This window comes from Chrysemys picta, chromosome 23 (assembly GCF_011386835.1).
Source record: "Chrysemys picta bellii isolate R12L10 chromosome 23, ASM1138683v2, whole genome shotgun sequence".
Taxonomy (NCBI): domain Eukaryota; kingdom Metazoa; phylum Chordata; order Testudines; family Emydidae; genus Chrysemys; species Chrysemys picta.
In genome coordinates this window covers 8,478,564-8,496,585 of record NC_088813.1, presented here as the reverse complement: position 1 = coordinate 8,496,585, position 18,022 = coordinate 8,478,564, and the positions used below count along the sequence as shown (strand labels likewise).

Below are 18,022 nucleotides of genomic sequence, written 5' to 3'. Positions count from 1 at the left end.
TCTGCTCACAGCAAAGAGGATTTTCATTTATTTTAGTCTATTCTTAGCTCTGACCTTGAAATTCACCTACAGGCTTCTCCAACCCAAGCGGGGTTTGATTTGCACACAGTCAGCACATGATAGTCAGCACATGTTACATTCACTGTCCTCAGGGAACATTTAAAAAAAAAACAACAACCCAACACCACCACACAACTAACTGAAAACCCACTGAAAACAGGGCTGGCAAATGAGATGGCCAAAGATGAAAAGACGATTGGCAAATTAAGGAAGATCCAAATTTGGGATGATTTAGCTGGGAATTGGTCCTGCTTTGAGCAGGGGGTTGGACTAGATGACCTCTTGAGGTCCCTTCCAACCCTGATAGTCTATGATTCTATGATCCATTTGTTTCTAGAGTTTTGCTGATGCGGGGAATAATTATTTTTCCCAGAAAAATCTTGCAGCCTGATTTTCCACCATTTCCTGCCCCAGCTTTGACTTCCCTGTGAAATGCAATTAACTTGGCCAGTTGTTTGCTGCAGAAATTCCAATGTTTAAAATGATAAAGCCAGGGAGATGGAAATAGGGTAACTGGGGATGGTGGGGTGGCAGGGGAAAGGGAATTCGGAGCTGGGAGAAAAAGGGGCGGAGGTTAGTCTGAGGGAGAGGATCAGGGGAAGAGGACAGAAGGAGGGGCAGCCTCACTGCTTGGTAGGTGAATCCATCCACGTAACATTCCCTGTGACACAGCTTCCATTCCACTGCCGCACATTAACGTGCCATGGGGGACGTGTGCGCCTACTCCTTCTGTGAGGTGTAATTAAAGACAGCATGGCTGAGAGAGATGAGGCTGGCGGGGGGTGGGGGGGGAGCATACTGGCTTGGAGAGAGCCAGATTAGTCTTTGCAGAACCATTATTACCGTTTAGCTAATGATCCGGAGAGCAGAGACGCCCATGCAAACAAACACTAAGCCACATATCCCTAAGGGTTTGTCTACACAGGAAAGCAGGGTGTGAATTTAAACCGCAATAGTTATACCGGCATGACTCCCCATGTGGACACACGCCTTCTGCAACAAAAGGGCCATGCTCTGGTTTAGCGTATGTTGCTTTGGAAGTGGTTTAAACTAAACTGAAGAAAAAGCCACTCGTAGTGGAATGAGCGTGTCCACATGGAGAGTGATATGGGAGAACTATACTGGTGCAACTGGAAAAAATTCTCCCACGTAGACAAGCCCTTAGCCAAGGGGTCTGGCCTCAACAAGCCAGCAAGAGCCAAGCAAGCAGAGCTGCCCTCCACCCGCATAATGCACCCTGCCTCAGGGACTACCCTTCTCCTTCAGCCCTCCCTCACACCCTCGGAGCAGGGGTGGAGTGAAAGCCTGAACTGACGCAGAGGGAAAAGCCTGATTCCAGTTCAGAGGGGAGAGGGGCTAGGCCAGGGTCACTGGTCACCCGGCAACCCTGGTTCGAGGGTTAAAATCGAGTGCCAGGCAAATGCCAAGCCCAGCTCCCAGTGGAGTCCATAGGAACAGAGGGCACCGCGCAGGCCTGAGTCCCGGGAGGTTTTTCCCAACCCAGGAGATTGGCTCTTTCCTTAGCAGGTACCTCCTGCTCAGCCCCGAGCCTTGCTAGAACTGCGTGGCCCAGCCTGCCCCCAGCCACAACCAGCTGCAGAAATGGAAACTAATAGGAAACCTTCTCAGCCCCGGGGGAAGGCGCTGTCCGGGGGGGACTGAGTTTGGGGCAATGGAGGGGGTGGGGCATCAGGGGATTCTCCTTTCTTGATCCAAATTGGCTCAGCCGTCCCTGGTTGGGAAACCCCAGCAGAGACCAGCTGCTCTGTGCCTGTGTCCCCTGCTTTGGGCCTGACCCTTTATTATTATTATATTCCAGTAGGGCCTAGAGACCCCACCCAAGCCCCATTGCACCAACACAGAGCAAGAGAGACAGCCCCTCCCGCAAAGAGACAGGACAGCCCCAGGGGGCCAGAAAGCAGCTCTCATTATCGCCTTTGATGGACTGGGAACCGAGGCAGAGAGAGATGGAGTGGCCTGCTGAGATCATGCCGGGAGGCAGTGGGAGAACCAGGATTTGAACCCTTAGACTGTGGGACTGCCTTTTTGTTCTGTGTTTGGACAGCTCCTGACACAGTGGGGTCCTGGTCCCTACAAATAAATAATAACCCAGATCACATAAGCCTTAGTCTGGTCCCTCGACCACCAAACTGCCCTTCCTCCCGAGCGCTCTGCTGAGGGAACCAGCAGTCCCATAGAGCTCACGGGGACAGGCGTTAGAAGTACAGACAGATCAGATAGGCAGGCTGGCCCTGGGAGCTGCAGAGCTTGCATGCATAGAAAGGCAGGGTCACGTTTAGCTCACCCTGGGGATTTCGCTTGTCCATAAGGAAGGATTGTGCCAGTTGTCATGGTAGGACCTTGGGAGGGCCCATGGCCCCACTCCGTCAGTTTCCCTCTCTGTAAAATAAAGGTAAGGGTGTTCGTTGGGGGTAGGGATTGTGAGACTATTAATTCTTGCAAGATCCCCTGATGGAGGTGGAAGAGGGGAGCTACACACTTAGCTAGGAGCTGAATAGAAAGCCAGCCTTACTGCCCTATATGACTGTGGGTATCAGCTGGTGTGGGCTGGCACCCTGTGCCCCCAGGTTTTGTACTAGGAAGGGAAAAGGAGAGCATCACGCCTCTCCACACCTGACGGCCAGTCTGGGCACTGGCTGTGCCACCTGGGCAAAACCATTGGGCCAGAGACTTCGCTGGTGCAATGGGCATAGCTCCACTGATTTACACCAGCGGAGGATCTTCACCGCGACACGGGCAGGGGAAGCATGCCCAGCGAGCGCCTCGGCAGAGTAGGAGGGGGCAACTAACAGCGCCCCCTACTGGGCAAGGACTGGGGCGCGCTGCAGACGGTCATTGCAGGAGGAAGGAAGGCGGCCGAAGGCACCGTGGCCATGACAGCCCCCCAAGAGGGGGAGAGATCGCCCAGTGCTTCGATGCCAGGGACCGTCCTGAGGAGAGAATTAGACAGATGTGGAAATGAAGGGCGCACACAAAAAATAAAAGCCATCCCATCCTAGAGAGCATGGGCAGGGCTATGACATCACCAGTAGCCAATCAGGAAGCTCCATTCCACCCCGGAGTCCAAAAAGCTGTTTCAGAATAAAAGTCGCCCAAGCATCTTTAGCCCAAAATGTTAGGGGGGGACTGGGCCAAGTTCATCTCCCGGTGTAAACGCCACTGAAATCAACAGCTCTCCAGCAGAGATGGATGGGAGCTGGGTGGACAGAGAAGATTAGATAGACCTTATCCCGCAGGCTGATGTACGACAAGGGTTTCTAGGAACGGAAAGCTGCTCTTCCATTGTCGTCGTCACATCAAGAGCCCTTCAGTTGCTTTCCCCCCTTCCTTTGTACCCAGGGAAGCATCTGTTTGGACCCAGATGTGGGGTGACGGGGGAAAGGGGCGACAGGGATGGGGTCTATGCAAGGGGATGGGGCAGCAAACAATGATCTCCCCTTGGCTGGGGTTTTAATTGAACGGGGTTTAGTGTGGGATTTGCTCTCACCATCAGCTCTGTGAACCTGACCTAAATCCGGGAGCAGCAGGGGTGGGCTTAAAGAGACAGTGTCCTTTAAAAAAATAAAAATAAACGGGCACATTCTTTATTTATTTGCCCTGTGCGGAAGGTCTCCCTTTCCCGATCATTGTCTCCGCAAAACCCACCCTCCCTCCTGCAGACAAATAACCGGGGCTGCCTGGCCACTGCAGCCCCGGGGACAGCACTCCCCACCCCAGATTCAGTCACGTCGCCATAAATGTCTCAGCTGGCCTGTTCCGCTGAGCTCTGGAGAGGGAGCAGGAGTTGAGGGATCTGGCTTCTGTTTCTGGCTTTGCCACCGATTCCCTGGGTGGCCTCGAGAAGCCAGTCCTCGTGCCTCAGTTCCCCCAGCTCTGCATTGGGGAGAACAAGACTCATCTGCCTTTGTAAGGGGCTTTGAGAGCCTCCGCCGCAGAGCCAAGCAAGACTCCCATTGATTCCTGGGTTTTGCTGGAGCGCCCGAGAGAGGCCTTTCGGATTTGTTCCCCGAGTCCCCACTCTGCCCCAGATCTAGTCTACCCACGCCGTATGAGATCTAACCGGCTGTTTCTTGCAGGCCCTCCCTGTCTCTGCCCTGTTCCCCCACAACCAGAGGGCCATGCCCACCTCTCTCACAGCCGGGTGGAGAGAACAAGCTGTACCCACCACACAGACAGCAGAAGTCTGGCTCAGCAGAAAAGTCTTAGGTCCCCTTTACCTGCCCATTGAAGTTACATTAATCACGGGGTCCTCAGCCTTTGATCTACATTAGATCCACGCGAATGTAACAGCAGCCTTGTGCTTTGGGGTTTTAGCATTTTGAATGATCCCGATCCATTGAACGATCCTGACCATTGATACGGTGACCTCTTACCCAAGCCTTCACCTCCTCATCACAGAAGAGTTTCTTGAAGGGAAGATGTGGGGCACTGTCAAATAAAAGGGGCCTGATTCTTCCATCCCACTGGAGTAACTCCATGGGCTTCCCTGCAGTTACTCCTGAGTCAGGCCCCAGCCCAAAGGCCAGGGATGGACTCCCATTGGCTTCAGTGAGCTTTGGACCAAGGCCTTTTCTCCTCTTACTCTAGGATATCTGGCTCGTTAGCAAAGCCCTGGAGAACAGACTGTAGGGAACAATCTAGACCCCGGGGAAGGGACGGGGTGACCCAACAAGTCTTTTTCCGTCACTAATTTCTATGGTTTTTTGGAACACAAGGACTGACAGGGCTTAATTTGTGCTGAGGCCGTAGCCCCCGGCCCCGCCAGGCTGTAGCCCCCGGCCCCGCCAGGCTGATCAAGTCAGTTATGAAAGTAAAAAAACCTGTTTGAACCCCGGCACCTCTTCCTATGGCGTCAGAGAGAGGATTGGGCCCACAGACAACAACAACAATTGAGCCGTCATGAGATTAGTCACAATAACTTTGAAATCCTCCACTCAAGCTGTCTTACGGTCTCCTCCGGGCATGCTTGTTTATACCAGCTCAGCACCGGTTCCTTCCCACACACGCACATCCCTTTAGCATCAGTTTTCTCGTCGAGTCAGAAAAGGTAATTTACAGCTCCCGGGCCTGCCTCTTCTCTCACTTGCACCGGTGTAAATCAGGACTAGCGCTGCCCACGTCCCTGGTGTCACAGCCATGTACAGTCAGCCAATGTAGGAGGATGACGCCAATGAAGAATCTGCATCACTTGCAGCATCCAGAGGCCCCAGTTGAGATCAGGACCCTCACGGTGCTAGGTGCTGTACTTTCCTAGAGGGAGAATCGGTCATGGGGTGTGGCATGTCCCTTTAAGGGAGCCAGGTCTAATCAGCTGCCTCCCAGATGGGGTGATTAAAGCCAACAAGCAGCTCCCTTCAGGGAGGAATGTGAGTAGAGGTGCTGGAGAAAGAACCCAGTTTACCATGTGTCGTGACTAGATGGCCCAGGAGTGCGATCCTACAAGGAGCGGGTTAGGAAGGAGAAGGGAGCAGTGAGGATGCCCCAGGTTCCCAGGCAGAGGGCCTGGAGGGTGAGACCAGCAGTGCATGGGTAGGCTCCTGCAGGAGACCCCAGCATTAGGGGAAAGGCACGGTCTACAGCCTGGCCCTACCTTGAACTGTCTTATTTTGGAGAAATAGAACTCAGTCCTTGAAGAAGAGAGACAGAAATGCTGGGGCTGAAGAGGGTTCTGTGATGCGCTGGTCAGTGGGCTGGCTCTCTGCTGGATGCATCCCTGGACCCAAAGAGCTGACACGCTAAATACACAAAACAGGCCAAAGATGGGAGGGGAAACTGAGGCAGGGAGTGGGGCAGCGACTCACCCAAGGTCACCCTGCAGGCCGGTAGCAAAGCCAGGAATAGAATCCAGGTCTCCTGAGTCCCAGGCCAGCACCCCCACATCCTTTAGAACATCCTGCTTCAGAGGAGCAGAATCGCTACGTCTTCCGAGTAGAAGGCTCCTAAGTGGTGTTACCGGAGATAGCATTTATTAAGCCAAAAGGGACATTTTCTCCACTTAAGAAAAAAACATGTTTCATCCCCTAAAGCAAATAGGTTCCACACTGCTCAGATCCCTAAACCAGCCCCTTTTACCTTCCCTTCTCTTTAAAAAGAAGAATAAAAAAATAGACTGAAACATGGGGATAAAATGTTAATCCGGCCCCTTTCCCCCAGCTTTTGAGATCAGTCACTGAACTGGAGGGCCACCGAGTGAATGCACGTCACTGAAACTGTAATCAAGTCCTTCCATGGACAGGTTTATTATTTTTAAGGCCAGACCCACTAAGGCTTTCACAATTGCAGTTCAGAGTGTTGAGTGCAGCTGGGGGACAAACAGAGCCAGCCTGACACTGCGTTAAAAAGAAATATTGTGGATGTGTTTAGTGCTCACGAAAGGAGAGAGTGGCCTGGCCCCTGCTGGGCGACGTTCTCTGCCAAAGCTCCTCAAACCTGGCCTGCAGCATACGGACCCTCTCTCCTGACCTGCAGCCCCCTCTTACCCTGCCAACGCCCCTCACTGATGACCTGCGGCCCCCTTGCTATTCCAGCTCTGCCAATGCCCCTCACTCCTGACCTTCAGCATCCACTGATAATCCTGCTGTGGACCCCTACATAGCTCTGCCAACAGAGCAGTCCTGTGCCCCCCACAGCTCTAGCAATGCACCTCAGTCACCCCCCTGCTCCTCCAGTTCTGGGCTCCCCACACAGCTTAGCCCAGGCCCCTCAGCCCTACCATACCATTGCCCTCTTGTTCCAGTCCCACATCCCGCCTCTTGAGTGGAGGCAAAGGGCCAGATTCTGAGCTCAGTTACACCAGTGTCATTTCTTACTTCGGAGGAGTTACTCCAGCTTCACACCAATGCAACTAAGATCAAATTCTGGCCCCTCTTGTGCAGTGGTGTCACGTAACGGGGAAACATTTGCTACGGGTTAGGATGAAACCACTGGATCCTCCCTTGAAGTCACCAGAGTTGCACCAGTCATGAAGCTGGCCAGTCTTCACTACTGATGTGCGGCCATTAGCTGGGATTTGGACTCTGGGTCCCCAGGGGTGAAAGGCAAGGGGGGGGGTTTCCTTTCCATCAAAAAACATTAGGGCCTGGATCCTACAATTCCCGCAGGAGTGGAAGATGCTCAGCACCTGGCAGGATCAGGCCCGTAGCCCTGGAGGTTGAGCTCTCGGAAATGGTGCAGTGCAGATGGGTTTGTTATTAGGGATTGAAGCACCTTCCCGCAGAAGGGCAGCTTCCATCGAATGCCGTCCCTTGCACGATGCACTGGACGAACGCCGTCCCTCCTGCCAAACCAGCTCAGCTTCACGCTCGTTGTGTGCCATCCTCGATAACCCGTAGCCCCACCGCAACGCCGCGAACTCCCGGGGAAGGCAGATTGATGGGAAACGAGCCAGGCAGCCGTGACTGAGACTGGGCCCACACGGAGCCCTTTGCTTAGAAAGGCCACGGCTCGCCTCTTTCCGTTCGCCTGCTCTGAAATCTCACCTCGTTTTCTCCTGTCGAGCTGAAGCATCGACGGAGCTCACCAGTGCAAAAGGACATCCCCCAGAAAGCAGAGACGCTCCCAACAGAAGAGATCCCTCTGTCGCCTTCCCAGGGCTATTAGATAGAAGAACCCCTTTTATTCATGCATAGCGGAGATCTCCAGTCTGCCTAGAGCAAGCTCCTTTCTTACACCTCCAAACTCAACATCCCTTATGAAAAATGAAGCAAAACAACATTCTCTTCCACGGAGACTTGTTTGTACTGACTCGGGTTTATTGCCTTGGTCAGATCTCTGGGGAAAACATTGGTTTTCAAGACCACCACCATGTCAGGGTTTGGGAGAGAAGTGAGCTCCAGAGATGGGCTATTAGCACCAAATAAATGAAAGGGGACTGTAGATTTAGCAGTCGCTCAAAAAAAAAAAGGGGTTGGGGGGAGACAACCTTCCTCGCTATATTATTATTAAATAACAAATTAAATATCGATATTGTGGTAGCGGGGAGGCACCCGAATTGCCCTTATTTGGGTTTTCTATATTAGGAATTTATGTTTCAATTATTCTGGCATTTGATTGGTCTCTGCAGCACCCTCCAAGCCTTTGATGGCAAAACAGGGGTGTACTATTAATTATTATTATTATTCACAAAAGATGCCCATCCCAAGCCATCCCCAGCATAACTGAATTTCACAACCACCACACAATCCAGTGGACTGCTCTCTCCAGTAAAAGTCAGTACAGAGCAGCAGACCGAAGCAAATGCATACAGCCATTTAACAAAACTACCCATCTGTGAGCTCAGCCCTGCGGACACTTCTGTACAGGGCCGGCTCCAGGCACCAGCTGAGCAAGCTGGTGCTTGGGGCGGCAGATTGTTGGAGGCGGCGTTCTGCCCAATCCTAGGGCGGCACGGCCACCTTTTTTTTTGTTTGTTTTTTTTGTTCCGCTCCGGCCGCCCTGTAGGGGGCGGTGGCGCGGAGAACCAGAGCGCCCTGCAGGGCAGTCCTCTTCCTTCTCTCCCCACCGGCCGGAGCGGAGCCCTCGCGGCAGGCGGCAGGAGGCGGCGCAGCGGGAGGGGCCGCGTGGCAGCGCCCCTGCTGTAGCCCTGGCCGCCCCCTTCTCTCTCCCGCCCGCTGCCTCCCCCCCAAGCTGGTCCCCCTGCACCCGTGCTCCGGCCGCTCCGCAAGTTTTTTTTTTTTTGCTTGGGGCGGCCAAAAAGCCAGAGCCGGCCCTGCTTCTGTAGATCAACGTTTGCAGGATTGGCCCCTATCTTAGGTAGTTATAAAAGTCAAATTGCTGGGGGGTATTGTCATTAATATCATATGCATATAGACATGATTATATTTAAATTACCATCCCCAAAATGTGCTAAGCGTTTCTCAAACACGTGAGCTCACAGTCCCGGCCTCAAAGAGCAAACAATCAAAGGCCCCAGTTCCGGAAACCGTTAAGGGAAGGGCCTGGTCCAAAACCCACCAAAGTCAATGGGAGCCTTTCAGTTGTCTTTAAATAGATTTTGAATCAGGCCTCAGCTGTGTAGCTTGATGCAGGTTAGCACTGCTCAGACAGGCCGAGGTTTGCAGAACAAGGGTCTTTAAGAATAATTTAATAGCACCCATGTTATTATTGGTTTCAAAGTAGCAGCCGTGTTAGTCTGTATCCGCAAAAAGAACAGGAGTACTTGTGGCACCTTAGAGACTAACACATTTATTTCAGCATAAGCTTTCGTGGGCTACAGCCCACTTCTTCGGAACATCTAGGTCGCATTAGCTTTAAGCTGCTAATCAAAACAGGGCCCATTTTTGCTAGGCACGTGTTGATGCCCAAAATGGTTTACACTGAAGGTCCCTTCATCGGAACTAAAATCAAAATAATTATCTAGGTATTCCGAAAGCGCTTATCATCATGAGATCTGGGCCCCACGTAATGTAGATCTGATGGGATAAAATAGAGAGCATCAGTAACACCTGATACACCAGAATAGAATGGAAACCAGGCTGGCTTAGCGATATTAATGAAAGCATCATGTGATTGCTTGGAACGCAGCCAGGCCAAATATTTTGGAGGGGTTTCGCGTATGACTGATGAAAAAAAAATAATAATCTCCTGAGGTTTTATTGCAACTAGAATGTGAATACGTTGATGGCAAGTTCACAGGGGGAATCTGCTGGTTTGGAGATTTCTGTGCATGCGTGGTGACACCCCCCGCTTGCTATAAAAAGACTGAGATTCACAGGAGGGAATAATTTCTCTGTGAAATTCTCCCATCTCATTCCTGGCTCTGGCTAGAGACCCAGTCTTCCAATACTGACAATGCAGACGCACCGGAGTCAACGGGATTGCTAGCTGGTTTAATGGCTGCAGCATCAAGCCCATGGGGCGTATGCGTCTACAAATCTACTCTCAGTTACGCAGACGTCAAGCCATAGCAACCCCCTTGAAGTCAGTGGAGCTGGAGCCGGTCAGAATTTACAATGGCAGAACAGAGATCAGAATCTGGCCCCCCGCATGCAGGGCCATATGAAACCATCTGTGTGGATTCAAGGGAAGTAATTGATGTGCTCAATCCTGCCGGGTGCAGAGCACCCTGGCCCGGTCCAGCATGGACTCTGTATTCCACTCCAGGGAAATGGACCTAGCTAATAGGGCCATGTAAGACTCTTAGAATCTCAGGGTTGGAAGGGACCTCGGGAGGTCATCTAGTCCAACCCCCTGCTCAAAGCAGGACCGATCCCCAGACAGATTTTTACCCCAGATCCCTAAATGGCCCCCTCAAGGATTGAACTCGCCAGCCTGGGTTTAGCAGGCCAATGCGCAAACCACTGAGCTACCCCTCCCCCCTCATACACAGACCCTACCAAAATCAGACCGATCAGGGGTGTCAGGTGCAAATGGGCCACGTGACAGCAGGCTGCCCAATCACACACTTGCATTTCTATTCATTAGGCATGACTAAGCATATCCCGTTGGTAGCTGGGTCTCCAGCCTCCCTGTGGGTCACGGGATGACCCCCAAAACTATGAAAATAAAAAAGGGAGTGCCCTCCTCGCCCCGTACTCATCCCACAGCATCAGGGAGGAACACTGGAAGGCAGAAAAATCCTATCCAAGACCGTGGCACTGATGGTCACTGCTGTTATCTCAATGGTGGCTCAGCAAACTACCCTTCCAGGGTTTGCTAAGGGCCCTGCAAGCGGCAGGGCCCCTATTGACGTCAGTGGGTTTTGGAGCAGCTCTCAAATCACCCCGCCAGCTCTGCCTCTCAGTCACTCGACTGAACTCAGTGGGCGTGGCATGAAGTGACTCCTGCTCCCTCCCCATCTCACCGTCCCGGCTCTCCCAAACTAGGCCAGGTTTGCTGCAGATGCGCTAGCTGGTGGGCTGTGTCAGAGCCTAGCAGAACGATGTTCCCAAGCACGCAGAGCTCCATAGCAGAGCCAACCCCCTGACAGATTTCTTTGCACATCAAGGTCCGAGCGAGATATGGGTTGCGTCGAATGATTAGAGATAACCAGCGATGAGTGGCCCTCGCAGCATGGAGCGGCATTAGCGGAGGATGCTAATATCCATGTTTGGTCCTCTCGCGTTTCATTTTCTCCTTGCTGGTACTATGATCAATTTCATTTAAATGATCGTTAAATGATCGTTTTAATCCCAGCACTTCGCTTGTCTCTGGCACCCTTTTCTCCGAGGACTGCAAAGAGCTTAAAAAACACCCATTAAGCCTCCCAACTGGCCTGGTAGAGATAATAACGCTGACTCGTGCCCCTTTTACAGCTGGGGAAATTCAGACAGACAGAGAGGGGAAGTGACTTGCGCAAGATCATCCAATAAGTCAGTGGCAGAGCCAAAGGAAGGCTTCAAGAATAGTTCTCCAGCCACTCAATATTCTTCCTACCCACAAACAGGAATAAAACGAAGAGACCTGATTCCCAGGCCCAGGACCATACCCCTCCCACCCAAATCTGGAAATAAAAATCCAGACTCCCTGCCCCCTGCTAAACATTGCTCATTCCCTTCCCTTCCAGGCCTGGAAAGAGAACCCAGGCGTCCTGACTCCCCGCCTCTCTTGCTCTAACCGTGACTTAAACGCACTGCCTTCCCTTTAAATATATTTAAGTGGAAGTAGCCAGGATTCAGCTTCTAGGAGTAAAACACCCAGCGGGGAACGCCAAATGTATTTACCCGAGCTACAAAGAGGAGGTCAACCATCCACTCGGCCTCATCCCTGCAGAAGCCTGGATGCCCTCTATTGACTCATGTGGAGAAATCCGCTGGCCGGACTGTGCCCGCTTGCAGGCTTTCTGGGTCACGGCAGGCCTGCAGGGCTAATGTGTCAGCTCCAGAGCCTAACGGTGCCTGAAGCTGAGCACAACCTAGATCCATGGATTTTAGGGCCAGAAGGGACCATTGTGACCACTGACTCTAGTCTGACCTCCTGTATAACAGAGGCCAGGAAGTTTCCCCCTGTATCAAACCCAAGAGGCTGCAGTGCAATAGAATATAGAGATTCGTAGGCTTTATGGACAGATGGGACTTGGATCATCTTGTCGGATCTGCTGTTTAACAGAAACACGCCATAGAATTTCACACAGACCCCCCACTCCTACCTCCGGCCTATCGAATCCTCCATCCCCGCTGTTATGTCATGGGGCTCTTCGCAGCTGGCTGGTTTCTGGTTCCGAGTCCAGCGCTAAAAACACACCTGGATTCCCCCCGGTCCAGCCCCTCAGCTTGCATGCAGCAGACCTAAGGCTTGAGGAGGGCAGGGTCCTGCGCTGGTGACAGCATGATTGATGCAGCCCGCTCTCAGAAGGCTCATCCAAAAGAAATGAATTACACATATTGATTAGATTCTCATCTGCCTGGGCCAGGCCTGGGTGGGGGAGAGGCTGGCGGGCATGGGGAGGAGAGGGAACCAGGAGGAGGTGACAGTTAATTCAAAAAATTAATTGCTGTCAAGCGGATTTGGATCCCAATCAATCAAGGTCAGGGCGCTGCGATTCCCCGTCGATAGACTTGTGTGCTGCACTGCAGAGCCTGGGCCCGCGGACATGCTAATTGACTGGAAGGGCTCGGCTAGGCACAGCCACGGAGGTGTGGGGGGGGGACTCTGTAGCCTTCGCTGACCTCCTGCAGGCTCCCATCACTTCCAGCTAAAAATACCCATTAGACAATATCTGCACAACACAAACAGCCGCAGCCCTTCCCTCTCCCAGCCCCCTCCCCGCCCCCTCCTGGGATTGGAAATATCTCGCTTCAGGGCAGAATGACACAATGATAATCATTGATGGGGGTGCGGGGGGGGGGAGCAAGAGAGAGAAAATGAACAGGGGGGAGAGATTCAGGGCCCCGGTTCCAATCTGGAAAGGGGTTATTCCTGATTGACACTGGCAAGGATCAGGCCTGCGGATTCGAAGGTGCCAGGAAGGTGGAGTCAGAACCGGTGCTGTCCCTTTAAATGATGCACTCTAACGAATATGACTAATCTCTTATTTATAGCCCCTTCCATTTTAATGAGGCTCCCTGACACTGGCAGCAAACCGCTCTCAATGCATCGGGCTCGGACTCCCCGCCCCATTGACCGAGGAAGATCCTGGGCTCTGGAAGCGCTTGAGTGATCCTGACCTCCCTCCTATGAAGGCCAGGAGGGGCTAGATGCTGGGAGGGAGTTCCCGGGAAAGCCAGGGCAGCGGCCAATAGGGGCCCAGCAATCGCTGCCCCTGCAGCTTGGGTCATTAGAATGGCTTGTGCTGAGCGAGGGGACGTTGAGCCTTGGCTAGGACAATGACGCGGTTGGCTCCCATGCCAGGCAATAGCCTTGATGCTTTGTGAGCTCATATAAGGGTCTTGTGGCAGGAGCAAGGGGAAGGGCCTTTGGCTTTAAGGTCTCCTCTGAAGGGCAGCACCCCCCCCCACCCCACTCCCCCGAGCACGGCACTACAGTGCCAGGCCGTGCTCGGCCGCAGACACAGAAGCGGCCACGGAACGTCTGGCTGATCCCAGCTGCCACAGACGCCCCCCTGCGCCGGCTGCCACAGAAATCCTTTTCCCCCGGGCGGGCGTGACAGTTACAGCTGTCATCTCACACGCTGTCTCTCCCCTTCCCAGCAAGCCGCCTGACTGCCTCCCCCCACTAGCCCAGGGGTACATGTTCAAAGGGATTCACACCAACCCAATTAAGACGAGGGGCCCCGATTCCCCATTGCCTTGCACCCTGGGCCGGTCCCTTTCACCAGTGCCAAGTGGGCGTGGAATGCCACCGATTCAGAACCGGAGCAGGCCCAGTTTGCACTGGGATAATGGATGACAACAGAGGATCTGGCTCCAGGCCTCATTTGCCCCTGCTTGGTGCCTCATCTGGTCAACTACCCCAGTGTAAACGGGGTATAAAATGTTACCAAGCTGGAATCCTCTACTCACTCCCCTCTCGGTGCTGCTCTTTTCTCTCCCATCCTGTAGCTGCCTTGTCTCCTTCAGTCCTCAGCTCTTTAGTGCAGAAACGGTCTCAGTCTCACTACAAGTCCGTGCAGCCCCTAGCACAGCAAGTCTCTGATCTCAGTTGGGGCCTCTAGTTTCTAGCATAACAGATGTTCATCGGCTACTCCCTAGCGTTTCTCTTCCGGGAGCATTCCAGTTTGCAGAGTCTGTAATTTGGGTGGATTGTGTTGCTTCTTTGTTTAAGCCATTTGCAAAAGAACATCATGGACCAGATCCTCGGCTGGAGTAAATGGGCTTCAATCACCCTATTGACGTCAAGGCAGCTGATACCTGTTTGCAGTAGCTGAGGGTCTGGCCCTGCATGGCTTCCCACAGGAGAGCGGTGCAGTCACAAACTTCCAGGCTGGGAAGAACGTGTTGTTTTCAGCTTGTTCTGTTGTGTAGCTGATAAGAAAACTCTCTCCTCGTCTCCTGCTTTTTAAGGAGCTCCTCTCTCCTCTGTAGCTGCCTCCTGTGATTTGTGTTTCCGTCTCTGTTTGCAAGGGGTTATAGTTATTATGTGTATTACAGTAGGCCCAGGGTCAGTCAGAGTCCCCATGTCACGCCTCACCCACTAGATTAGGGCTGTGGTGAGAAGAAATAAGGCTTATTTATATTGTAAGCTCTGAGGCAGGGACTGTAGGTGAAATGCTGGTCCCATTGACTTCAGATGTCATCCCATGTCTTTAGTGCGTGTCAAGCATCTAGCACACTTTTGCAGCCAGGCTAATAATACATTGTCCCATCAGGTACAGTCACATGTCACCTTCTCCTGCACCCATTTCTCTCCCCAACCTTAGCTCAGCAAAAGGCCACCACTGTCTCCTGCTATCCGGGGAGTCAGCAAACACACCTATGCACCTAACCAGCTATGCCCCCAATGCTACCATACGATCTGTACAGGCTGGGGAGGGATTCCTTTGCTGAAGAAAATGTTGCAGGGTTAGTTATGGCCATTCAGGAAAGTGATTTAAAGCATTAATGTTGTTGATCATATGCAGCGTGTTAAAGATTTATTTCATTAAAACCACGTGCCCTGCAATGGGCTTTGCCATCAGTTAACAACACAGCAGAGTTCAAAAGATTTGCCGTAGCGCACTGCAGAAATCAGGGCGATTTACATAGAATTTAGGGCTAGCGGGCTTCAGAGGATGCACATACCACTCGTTACAAGCACAAGTCTTGTTCATCTAGACAGCAGCCTGCTAGTACTGAGTGTAAGCGTATATCTCCTTTTAAAAATACCTGTAATTATTTAGCCATATGAAAGTGAAAGAATTTTATTTATTAAACAAATCAGAGATCTGTTTAGTGTTACTACCCAAACCAGGGTGCAGTTTTTTTATAGGTTAGAAATCTACTATTGGGTTACAGGGACAGAGTCAGGATAGAAATACTATATTTAAAATATATATATTTTAAAATTCATATGTTACCAAGACCATCCCTAGATGGCTAGGGCAGAAGGGACATTAGATTTTCAAAATTCTTTTTCCCTTTTATTTCGCCTGCTTTTATCGTAGTTATTTTTAATTCCACCTAGATAAGACAATGAAAATAGCTGATAATAGTTGATGTTGGGTCAATTTCACTTCTTGGTTCTCAGGCGGAGCTGCGGCGTTCAGGGGTTTGCAAAGACTGCAGGGGAATTATTTAAGCTCTGGTCCTGCACTGAGAATTCAGGGCATAGGTATACAAACAAGCTATTGTTCCCATTTAAAGCAAATTATGAACATATTACTAATAATAGAATCATTTCTTTTTAACAAAAAGTGGCATTTTCTAAAGGCCTAAGCAACTCTGCTTCTGCTGAAGCCAAGTGCTGCTCAAAATCCTGCTCAGAACCAAAATATTGGTCCTAACTATTGTGTGGCCAATTCTCACCATTTCATCCCCACTTTCATGATATTTGGTGGTTTGCTTAAAGCCCCAGCTCCTGGAATCAGGTGATTATATGAGAATCTCAGATTCCATTTAAAAAAAAATTGCTAGCCCTCATGAGTGTGGGGGGAAACAAACAAACAAAACCCCATGAATCCTGAAGGCTCAAAGGCAAATAAAAATAAACTAAAAAATATTTTTGTAAATCTCATGATTTTGGAGGAGGAGTGGGGCTGATTCATGACTTTTGAAGCCTTGGCATTAGCCACACTGAAACAATCTATTTTAAATAGCAGAGTACTATGCAATTACTAGGACAAGACTCTAGGAGATGCTCATGCCTGTAGCATCTGGACACCCTGGGCAAGTTTTGGGTTGGATAGCAAACCACATTCATTTATTTGCATCCGATAATAATATAGCAGTTTCCATTTGCCAAAGGCCTTGTCATTACCCCCACCTAAAGCACAGAGCAGTTATGGGGCTTGCCCAAATTCAACCAGCAACTCAGTGGCACAGCCACTGACATCACCCAGGACTTCTGAGCACCAGCCTCACGCTCTCCTGACATCCCCCTGTTAGCTCTGAAAACAAAACCCTTAAACCAACAGGTGCAGCAACCCCCTTACCCTTTACAACTACAAGGCTACGGCTCAGAAACCAGCATGTTCCCCGCACCTTCCCTATTTCCCACCACGTTCAAGCTGCATTAAACCAACCTGAAGAGCGGCTGTGGTTGGCTTGATTGTTTTGCCTTTCGAGGAAGAAACACAAGACCACTTCTTCATTTGCCAGAGATTTACCCTCTAACCCCACGCCCATGAGCTCTGCAGAGGGGCCTGCAGCCCATCCCTGCAACAGAAGCTGTTTCTAATACCCAAGAGAGACTGGGGCCACCATTACCCTGCCCGCAGAATAGACAAAGGCACTGGATGGTTAGATCTGAGTGAATAAATATTGCAGTGACATGGGGCTTTACATTGTCAATGGCTTCATCTCTATTTTCTATCTAACCCAGGGCCCGATCCGCACCCAAATGGAGTCAACCAGCGTCTTTCAATTTACTTCAGTGGGCTTTGGGTCAGGCCCCATGCTCCCCACCACATGTACCCTCCTGATTCTGATGAGCTCAGATCCATTTGATTTGTACACAAGTCCTGTGAGGAGTGACAGAGATTCCAGCCATGCGGTTCAAGAGCTGACTAAATAAATACCCTAACAGCAAATCTTGCCCATAAACTCACCCTCTACTGTCAATCTCTCTCTGGTGTGCCGCTGACTCCCAAACAGGTCCTTGTGAGGACAAAGTGCAGGGCTTGCAACCTGCCTCCTGGATCTAGTTTGGGATTTGTTTCATTTTGTTTGTCCTGATCAGGAGGTTGCTCTGGTATCTGGTGAACTCTGCCGCTGGGCTTACACTCATCATGGAGAGGGGAGTTTGGTTTGGTTTGTTAAAGTAAACCCGATCAAGGTGCAGGGATCTTGACCAAACCCAACTACAATCGATTTAAAGGCGGGGAGGCAAATTCCACACGCGCCCACCGCCTGGGACAGTTTAAATCCTAGGCTGAGCGGATCTCCACCTGAGGGTCATTGAGGGCGGCTGTTTTTAGCTCCAGCCTGGACCTGCCTTGCGTTTCTTTGCTTCTCTTTGTCCGTTTAGTGCTCACGGGACTTTTGGGGCTTCCCTTAGACATGAAATTAACGTCTTTCATGAGCTAATCTTCAAAATGTAGGGGAAAAAACCAAAATGGGTTCAGAGGCGGGGCATCAGCTGAAAACTGGGGGCATCATGATGAATCCGGCTGCAAGAAGCAGCTATGGGAATTCGGATCATGGGAGTTTAGAAACGGGAATCGGATTTTGTGCAATTGTAGGGGAGCATGTTATTTAAAAAAAAATATAAAGACTTTCCCGTGAAAGAACCTGTCTTTTTGGTGCTTCCGGGTTTCTGATTTCCGTGGGAGATCGAATTATATTTGCTGAGGACTTTAAAAAAAAAAGAAGCCCCCCCCCTCCCCCACTAAGCAACCTGCGGCCGATTCTAGAACGGGATTTGCTGAGCAAAACAAAATATGGAACCGCGCAATGGAGCCACGAGTCTC

At 51.2% G+C, this 18,022-nt stretch overlaps 1 protein-coding gene across 1 annotated transcript in view; it reads right to left on the bottom strand.

Moving 5' to 3' along the window:
• LOC101938240 (peptide methionine sulfoxide reductase MsrA-like) overlaps window positions 1-17,386 on the bottom strand; it is a 73,746-nt gene extending 56,360 nt beyond the window's left edge. Inside the window, exon 1 of the mRNA XM_065576975.1 lies at window positions 17,162-17,386. The gene's annotated coding sequence lies outside the window, so the exon portion shown is untranslated. The remainder of the gene's footprint in view (window positions 1-17,161) is intronic.
• Window positions 17,387-18,022: the final 636 nt, after the last annotated feature.